This window comes from Stylophora pistillata, chromosome 7, assembly GCF_964205215.1.
Source record: "Stylophora pistillata chromosome 7, jaStyPist1.2, whole genome shotgun sequence".
Taxonomy (NCBI): domain Eukaryota; kingdom Metazoa; phylum Cnidaria; class Anthozoa; order Scleractinia; family Pocilloporidae; genus Stylophora; species Stylophora pistillata.
The window spans coordinates 8,557,981-8,567,811 of record NC_142525.1 but is presented as its reverse complement, the minus strand read 5'-3'; positions in this window follow the sequence as shown (position 1 = coordinate 8,567,811).

Below are 9,831 nucleotides of genomic sequence, written 5' to 3'. Positions count from 1 at the left end.
CAGTTAACAGTAGAAAAAAATTTACCAGTTCAAATAATAGCTAAAATGTGGCTAAGCCTTATTTGAGGTCGGCAAGCTCTGTTTACATTTTCCGGCCGTAGTAGTCCTTGTGCTTTTGCGAATTACATTTTTCGTTACTGCAGGGCTAATCAATTCCTTCACTGTCTTGAGTTTTAGTTATTCATGGAATATCACTGCATAAAATGTTCTGTATAAGGACCCTTCCTTGGGGCGTATTTTAAGTTTTGAAAAGGGTTTATTCATAACAAACCACCTAAGTTACAAAATAAAAGTGCTAAAGCACGTAGGCCTGGCCCCAACTAATTATTAATAAACAGTCCACAGTTCCAAAGTTCAAGAGGTCTTAAATATATACGATTATTAAATATTACTAATATTAACGTAGGGTTATAAATAATTCCAAAATATATATACGTTTCATAACCGCAGTTCATACATATGTTTCATATGTTTGTTGTTGTTTGATTTATCCATCTACGGGTTTATGTCGAATTAATTTGATGGCCTGCTCCCAGTTGGCTTGTTAGCTCAATTGGTAGAGCGCTGCACTAGTATCGCAGAGGTCAGTGGTTCGAATCCCGTACAGGCCTGAAATTTTTTTTTCAGGTCTGATTTTCACTATTGCTCAAATAGTGCTTTACTGCGAAGGATCAGGCACATATACGTTTCATAACCGCAGTTCATACATATGTTTCATATGTTTGTTGTTGTTTAATTCCAAAATAGTTAGGTCTAATTTTGATATAAGCTTAATCTATAATATTGGTATGGCTATGGCTAAAGTAGACTAATATTAATGTAACGCTAGGATTGTTTAATGCTAATTCTAAGTTGTAAATAATTGCAAGTCAATTTAATCCAATGTAAACTAACGCTTAAGGTAATCTAATTACAAAAGTAATCTGTAGGAGTCCCCATCACTTGTACAGATTGATGGGGACTCCCAAGTGTTTCTAAAGTTAGATAACGAGAGTCGAGAGTAGTCGCACGCAATTCTGTTTTTGGTCTCGCTGAGGGCATGGCGAATTATACCCTCAGGGGGGTCATTCCCATTGTGGAAGGTAGATTTATTTCGAAACTTCCAGATGCTGTACAGAATTGTCTTAATTAGAAGCGAGAAATACGATTCTGTTTTGGGCCAGTAGGGGTCCAACGCAAAAAGAAAACATAGGTACAGGATGGGAGAAAGCTAGTTCCAAGGATAGAGGAGATAACAGGGGAAGAGTGGGACCACACAGATTTCACACGGGGGCAATTGAGAAAACAGTGATCCATAGTTTCTTTACGGGAACAGAAGGCGCACTTATCTGAGTCGATATATCCCCAATTCTTAAGAAAATCGCGGACCTTAGTAGCGCGAAGTACAATTTTCCAGAGTATGTCGTTCTTATAATTTTCAGAAAAGTCATCTCGCACTAAATTCCAAAATTTGTCAAGATCAAAGTCAATCGGATATTTTAATTTAATTTATTCCATTTCACTGCAATTACATGGGAAAATAAAACAAAAGAACACACAATAATAACAAATTAGGTTACATAACAAGGCAGTGGGGAAGACTAGAAGGGAACTGACGAACCATACGTGCTAGTCAACCCATTATGAAGAAAATATACGGATATATAAAAAACTTAATCAAGGTATGTAACTGGCTAGCAGCTAACTACCTAACTGAGTAATCTAACTAACTTACTAACTAACAACCTTACTAACTAAGTGCTGGTTTAGCCCAGGTGGTACATGGGTGCTCAGGGTCGAAAACCCTATCGTTATAAAAATTAGTGCATAGTCTCTTAAAAGAAGAAACACTACAGCTAGCCGTCCTCAACGCATCAGGCAGATTGTTCCATAGATACGGAATCCTATTAAAAAATGTTCCCTTAAAAAGTTCCGATGGAAGGGAGTCCAAAACCAATGAAGAATTGGAGATCTGGAGTTTTCCTTCAAGAGAGTTCGATAACATTTCTTGGAAGAAAATTCCAAATCGCACCACTCCGTGCGGGAGAGAATCCCACGTAGAGTGGTGAGAGCCAAGAGAACATTCTCATGATAGGGCGTCAAGATCTGTGTACTCGGGGTGGAGTTATCTCGAAGAGAGCTCCACTCCAAGCGACAGGAGGCAAGCTAAGCCCTAGAGCCTAGAAAATATCTGGCCAAATAAAAGGATTTTGATTCGCGATCATCTAGATTGGAACATACTGAGGCTAAATGTAGAGAGTTACCTTTGATCAGGAAATTTAAAAGGCCGAGACCGCCATTGCTAAGAGATTGGTGGCAGGACGCTCGGCTAACCGTTTCAATTCGACATCCCCAGACAAATAGCCAGATTAAAGCGTTAACCTCAGAAATGACCCATTTCGGGACACGCAAAACTGTAGAGAGATATAGGAGCTGGCTAATTCCGAGGGTGTTAACAATGAACGATCGCCAACGAGAGAAAGAGAGCAGGATTTCCATAAATTTAGATGTTTTTCTAATTTCTTTAGTTTTGGCTGCCAGTTGTCTAATTCAGTATCGCGGCCAAGAAAACACCTAGAATTTTAACTTTTGTCATCCATTTGAGGCCAAGGGGTTGGTCGTCGTGCGTACGCCACGCCCCCAACCACATGCCCTCTGTTTTCGTGAGATTAAGGCGTGCCCCAGAGCCACGCTCGTAAATATTAATCATGTTGGATAGAACTTGCAGAGAGCGATAATATTTCACTATACAGGTCATATCGTCAGCATAATTTCCAACTTTATAGCAGAGACCATGTGCGCCCGGAAGGAGAAAGCCTTCGATCACAGGATTATTTCGGATTTTGCATGCGAGAGTTTCAACGCACAAAACATAGAGCAGGGGAGACAGGGAATCCCCATGTCTCACCCCACGAGACAAAGGAATCGCATCGGTTAGCCATTCATTAACAATAACACGCATATTGACGCCATTATATAAAGTCGTATATAAGAACGATCCTTCGCAGTAAAGCACTATTTGAGCAATAGTGGAAATCAGACCTGAAAAAAATTTCAGGCCTGTACGGGATTCGAACCACTGACCTCTGCGTTACTAGTGCAGCGCTCTACCAATTGAGCTAACAAGCCAACTGGGAGCAGGCCATCAAATTAATTCGATATAAACCCGTAGATGATAAATCGAACAACAACAAACATATGAAACATATGAGTGAACTGCGGTTATGAGACGTATATAAGAACGATCCTTCGCAGTAAAGCACTATTTGAGCAATAGTGGAAATCAGACCTGAAAAAAATTTCAGGCCTGTACGGGATTCGAACCACTGACCTCTGCGATACTAGTGCAGCGCTCTACCAATTGAGCTAACAAGCCAACTGGGAGCAGGCCATCAAATTAATTCGATATAAACCCGTAGATGATAAATCGAACAACAACAAACATATGAAACATATTTCACTGATTTCCACTATTGCTCAAATAGTGCTTTACTGCGAAGGATCGTTCTTATATACGTCTCATAACCGCAGTTCACTCATATGTTTCATATGTTTGTTGTTGTTCGATTTATCATCTACGGGTTTATATCGAATTAATTTGATGGCCTGCTCCCAGTTGGCTTGTTAGCTCAATTGGTAGAGCGCTGCACTAGTATCGCAGAGGTCAGTGGTTCGAATCCCGTACAGGCCTGAAATTTTTTTCAGGTCTGATTTCCACTATTGCTCAAATAGTGCTTTACTGCGAAGGATCGTTCTTATATACGTCTCATAACCGCAGTTCACTCATATGTTTCATATGTTTGTTGTTGTTCGATTATATAAAGTGTTGATCCAAAAACAAAAAGACGGGCCAAAACCAAAACGGGGTAAGAGGCTTTGCAGATAGGTGCGATTAACGCGATCGAAGGCTTTCTCTTGATCGAAACTGAGCAAAATGCCGGTTTCATTCGTGCGGTCGATTTAATCTAAGATATCTCTAAGTAAATGTAAGTTGGAAGTAATTTTGCGTCCGGGCATAGCGCAAGTTTGATCAGGGTCAACAATATATTCCAGAACTTTAGAGAGTCGAAGAGAGAGAACTTTTGAGCATAACTTATAATCAACGTTTAAGAGGGAAATCGGACGCTAATTTTTCAGATTCTTACGATCTCCTTTCTTAAAAATAACGCGTGTGTCGCTCATCTTCATAGAATCACACATCTCTCCGGTTTGGTGGCATGCATTTAAGACTCGACATGAATGTGAAGCTAAACCATCCCAAAATCTAGCGTAGAATTCAACCGAAAGGCCATCAGGGCCAGGTGATTTATTCCTATTCATATTTTTCATAGCGAGAGTAAGTTCGTCAAGCGTGATCTCGCCTTCACAAGATGACGCCTGATCAAAAGTTAATTTCCGTGATAGAGAAGATAAAAGATCGTCTTGAAGAGCAGCATCTATCGGTTCTTCGGAAAAGAGCTGAGTGTAGAAATCGATATGAGCTTTTTCAACCTCCTCTTGGGAGGAGACTTCGATACCGGTAGAATCATAAACCGAAGAGATGTGGGATCGTTGAGCTTTAATTCTTTGTAAACTAAAAAAGTACCGACTGGGGCGTTCGCCTTCCTCTAGCCATTCTTCTCTACTACGAATAATGATTCCTTCGACTTATTTAGTTCGAAGGGTTTTCAAACGAGATTCGGTGTCAGAAATTAAAGGTATAACAGAATTGTCTCCGTTAACTAAACGTTGACGAAGACTGATCGATTTGTTCGTCAAAATCACCTGGTCTCTTTGCAATTGTCTTCGCTTCTTGCGGGAAAAGGAGATCGTTTCTTCTTTAATAGACTGTTTTAAAAACTCCCACTAATCCTGGAGGCATGGAAAACAAGATAAAATACTTACATGATCATCGATTAGTTTCTCTATAGTAGCGCAAAAATCCTTATCGTTCAAAAGAGAGTTGTTAAAATATCAAACGCCTGGACCGTGTTTTACAGCGGTGGGAATATCATAGCTAAAAAAACAAAATCGTGTTCGAATATCGAACAAGGGCGAATGTTACACTTAACGTTGGGTGATAATAAATCTTTCGAAATTAAAAGCTTGTCAAGTCTGCTCCTAATTGACCGTGTGGAATTAAACCACGTAAATTCTCTTGATCCTGGATGCAAATTTCGCCAAACATCTGAAAGCGCGAAATCCCTTTTTAAAGATTCATAGTCTTTGTGTATAGAGATATTCCCACCAAATTTATCGAGAGCGTTGCCGTAACAACTAAAATCTCCTCCGATGATAGTCGCAGAGGAGGGAATGAAATCGAAACAAAAAAACTTTTCCGTTCTGTACGATTGGTAGGAGCGTAGATATTGACTAGATTAATATCAAAGTCGTTGCACCTGATCAAAACACTGACAATATGACCTTGTGAGTCCTTCTTTCAAGATACGAATTCGTTTGAAAATTCCGTAGAAATCAAGGTGACGACACCACCCTGTTTCCCGGAGGCAGGGGACCAAAAACTACGGCCCAGCCATCTACGGGATAGAGATTTGATAGTAGATTCAGAATGAATTAATGTTTCTTCTACAAAACAGACATCTCAGTTGGACTTCTCGATCAAATCAAACAAGAAATTGTAGGTAAGGGGGCTTGCTAGCCCCCTTGCATTAATAGTTAAGAGTTTGAAGGAAATTGGAAAAAAGACTCGCCTAAAAAAAACAAAAACTTACTTGGACTTTTTAGAGTGTCTATTTTTTCCTTTTTTCTTTTCTGTGGGGGTAGTTTCCTTTCGACTTGGAGATACATCGGATGATTTTTCTTTTGAGATCGTGAGTGGTTTCCATATTATTTTCGGTTTTAGGGGTATACAGTGGATGAGACGAGGCTGTGGTAGGAACAGGTATCGATGAGCGTGGCTTTCCAGTAGTGAGCGTAGGTGTAGCAGGTTTACGAGTGCAGGCAAGGGACAGATCAGGCAAGCGAGCAGGTGTGCGTCGGGATGATGGCTTGATGGGTTTGGGAGCAATGAAACCATGAGGATCCAGAATCGGGGAATCAGAAGAGATGGATGACGGTTGAGAAGATTGTTCAGACAGATTGTGCGAGGGAAGTTCGGGTTGAGAGTGTTGCTGTTCGGGTTGAGAGTGTTGCAAAGGCTGTTCGGGTTGAGAATGTTGCTCAGACTGTTCAGGTTGAGAGGGTGGCTGAGTCTCGTTGAAATCATCGGGCGGTGGAGGGGATGGAGGATCTTGCCTACAGATGTCGGTGGATGGTGAAGGATCTTGCGTACAATTTTCGTCGGTGGATGGTGGAGGATTTTGCGTACAATTTTCGTTGGTGGATGATTTTGGCGGCAGGAGAACAGAGGGAGGTTTTCCTCTATTTTTTCGTCAATATTTACATCTTGGTTTTCGTCAGTGTGAGTGCCATGAATTGTTGGGAACACCCACGAATATTCGCAGTTCACGCCAAAGTGACCATCCTGCCTACAAATACAGCACAATAAGGGGCGTGAACAATCATGGGTTTCGTGGCCAACACCTTCGCAATTGAAGCAAATTTTGTTTGTGCAAGCGTTGCTTAAAGGTCAAACAGGGATTGTCACTCACTGAATTGGCTCGCCATCAAGTCTTGTGATCGCCTTCGTATGAAATTGTTTTTTTTGTTGTTGTTGTTGTTAAATCAGCGTTTTACTAGTCCGCGTTTTACTAGTCCTCGTTTTACTAGTCCACGTTTTACTAGTCCGCGTTTTACTAGTCCGCGTTTTACTAGTCCGCGTTTTACTAGTCCGCGTTTTGCTAGTCCGCGTTTCACTAGTCCGCGTGTTACTAGTCCGCGTTTTACTAGTCCGCGTTTTACTAGTCCGTGTTTTACTAGTCCGCGCTTTACTAGTCCTCGTTTTACTTGTCCAGTTCAGTCCAGTCCAGTCCACAAAATACCATATGCCATGGATTACCACTCAACAACCCATTCGAGTAGCGGAAGGGGGTGGAGCCGTACGGTTTCCTCAGAAAACTTCTTTACTTAAGTCTTGAACCTTAATTAATTTTTGTCGCATTGTTTTTATTTTTTGCGGATCCTGAGCGATTTGTATAGAAAAAAATTTTTTCTAAATAACAAAAATATGAAACGAAGAAAAAAATTCGTCCAATTCAGGACGGCCATTACTATGACGCAAGACTTGGCAGGACGTACAGATGTTCAAAGTATTTTTCATATTTGACGCACCAGCAATAGTTCTGGCAACCGAAGCGAGATTACGATTTTTTTCTAGGAATTTTTCAATTTTAAGCACTTTTGTAGCTAAATTTAAAATAAATTTCCCAGGGAAAGAGAGAGTACCCTGGGAGGGAGGTTGTACCGTTTACACTCGTCCCCAGGATCATCGCTTCAAAATGGTGGGCGGACGGTTTATAACTATCATAGTTAAGTAATAGTCAGGCGCGAAATGATTGACGACCTCCCAGACTTTGGACTAATCAAAGATAAAAAAAAATACTCGCAAAAATGGTTCGCATAACTCGCATGGCTCGCGTGACTCGCATGGCTCGCACCGTGGCTCGCAGATTTTTCAGAGCCCCTTGAAAAGTAGACATGGCTTTCACAAACTCCCAATATCCGCCTTGATATACAATCAGCCATCACCAAAAACCAATTTTCTATGTCATCCGATTATTTCTTACGCACAAAAAGGGAAAACCCCTTACGACAAGCAAAAATACAATTTGAAGGCGATAGTCCCGACGCAACCACAGAAGCCACATGGAGAGTCCGTGCCGTTCCGTCTTTACCGTTATTCTCATGGCAAAAATTCATCGTTTGCAGAAGCAAAACTATCCTAAGAAGCCTCGGATGATTTATGGGACAATTCTTCATCAGATGAAGTCGACATTCACGACTGACAACAAAACAGTTCTCAAAAAAGTAACATATGTGGTTCTCTGTGCAGCGAACAAAGAGAGTTGTAATAAAGCAAAGCATAGGTTTGTTCAGCCTTTGACGTCATGATGATGTTTTCTGCTGTACGATTGCGTGCTTGGCTGGAACATGTCTATGGAAATGTCGGAGGATTTTTGGATGACTTTGAAGCGGTGAACATTAGTCATCGAAGGTTAATTCGGGATATTTATTCATATCAAACACTTTGTGCAAGACGCGGGATGTTAATAGAAAAGATTAATTTAAGGTTTCAGCATTTCAGGAGCATGATGACCTCATGCCAGACAACATTAAGCCAAAATACCCGTGATGCATTTAAGTCTGACATAAAAGTCGAGGGAAATACTCGCTTCGTATCTTTCGAAAAAGTTCGACACTCATCCGGTTTTTTTCGTTGTTGTTGTTCAGTGGCGAAGTGTATCGTAAACACCAATATGGGAAGTTCCTCGAGTGTCATGAAGGGTAACCGAGGAATGAGCAAGGTAATTTCTGTGATCGGTGTTAATTTTCATGTGTAAAAAGTGATTTCTGCCTTTCTTCAAAAGTAATGCCCCAATACTCCAATGTTTGGTGTGCTAAATGCCATCTTTGAAGTGGAACTGTTTGAGCAAAGACTGATTCGTGATAGATTCGATCAGTACTTTCGATTAAGTTTTTCCTTCTTATGCGGGATCCCGGAAGATATAGGAGAGGAAAGAAGAATAAGCTTGCCGTTGGTTCTTATGAATTTAAATCCAGGCCACTTTTGCATGAAAAAAATCACTGCACAACTGTAGTTATCGAGCGTTAGGATTCGTTTACAAAACTCACAAGGCACATTTATAGCACGTAAACATCACTTAGATAGGTAAACATGTTTCGACCGAATCTGAAGCAGCAACGGAAAAATGCAAGCTGTATGTTTATTATGTTATTGAGTTATGATTGTGCCTCCTGTTACTGTAATGTGGCTCTCGATCGGACTCTTATATGAACGCTATGGAATTACGAACAAGGAAGAGCAGCGCGGGCAAGACACCTCACTGTCAATCTCTCACTGCCTAATGTTGCAGCGATTTCTTTAACAACTCTTTTTACCTCTATTATTTTAGTATGCTGTGGTAGTTTAAGTTTTTTTTTTCGGGAAGGGTGACAGGCTGTCACTGCGTGACTACTAATGGTAAATACTTTAAGGCACGAAATCATGGTTAAGCGCATGCGTGGCGTGACAGCCTTCAGATTTAATTCGTCGGGTCAACGTTCGAGCAATCAATTTGAACTCGCTGTAAGATTTGGCCATCATTCGATCTGACAGTGCTTTTTGAGTTGTTCGATCATCGAGCCATATTTTAGCGTAGGTTTCAAGCGCTAATTTTCAAGATTTCGCAGAAATAAAAAATTTCAGAGTAAGAGTAAAGACAGATCGGTACGGACTCACCATCTGGCTTTTGTTGTCGCGTCGCATCATCATATTTCTGACAGCCGAATTAGCGTGCTATCAAAGGGTCTCAAATTCATCCCAACACTCATGACAAACAAATGTAAAATCAGGCCAACTCTTGCGAGATCTGTTCGTACGACAAATGCGCCTCTATTACACCTTTCACGGACAAAAAATAACAGATGAACAATATCTGTTTGATATCAAACTGGATGCCACCGGTTAAGCCTTTACTGTCCTTGAAAGCTATTTTGAAAATGTCATAACACAACTCTCGGAGATTGCTGACTCTTACAGTGTTGCGCAACGTTTTATAAAGGTTTGTATGGGATGTTATAGGTTTGCCTTAAAAGAGAGAAAAAAGATCTTCTTTTGAAGTAAAATGGACTTACCTTATTGCCTTGTTGTTTTCTTTGTTCATTATCAGTGTCTCGGGCCATTTTGAAGCATTTTCGGCGAGTTAGCGCTATTTTGATGTTCAACTGCTAAAAAAAAAAGACAAGACAGGAAAT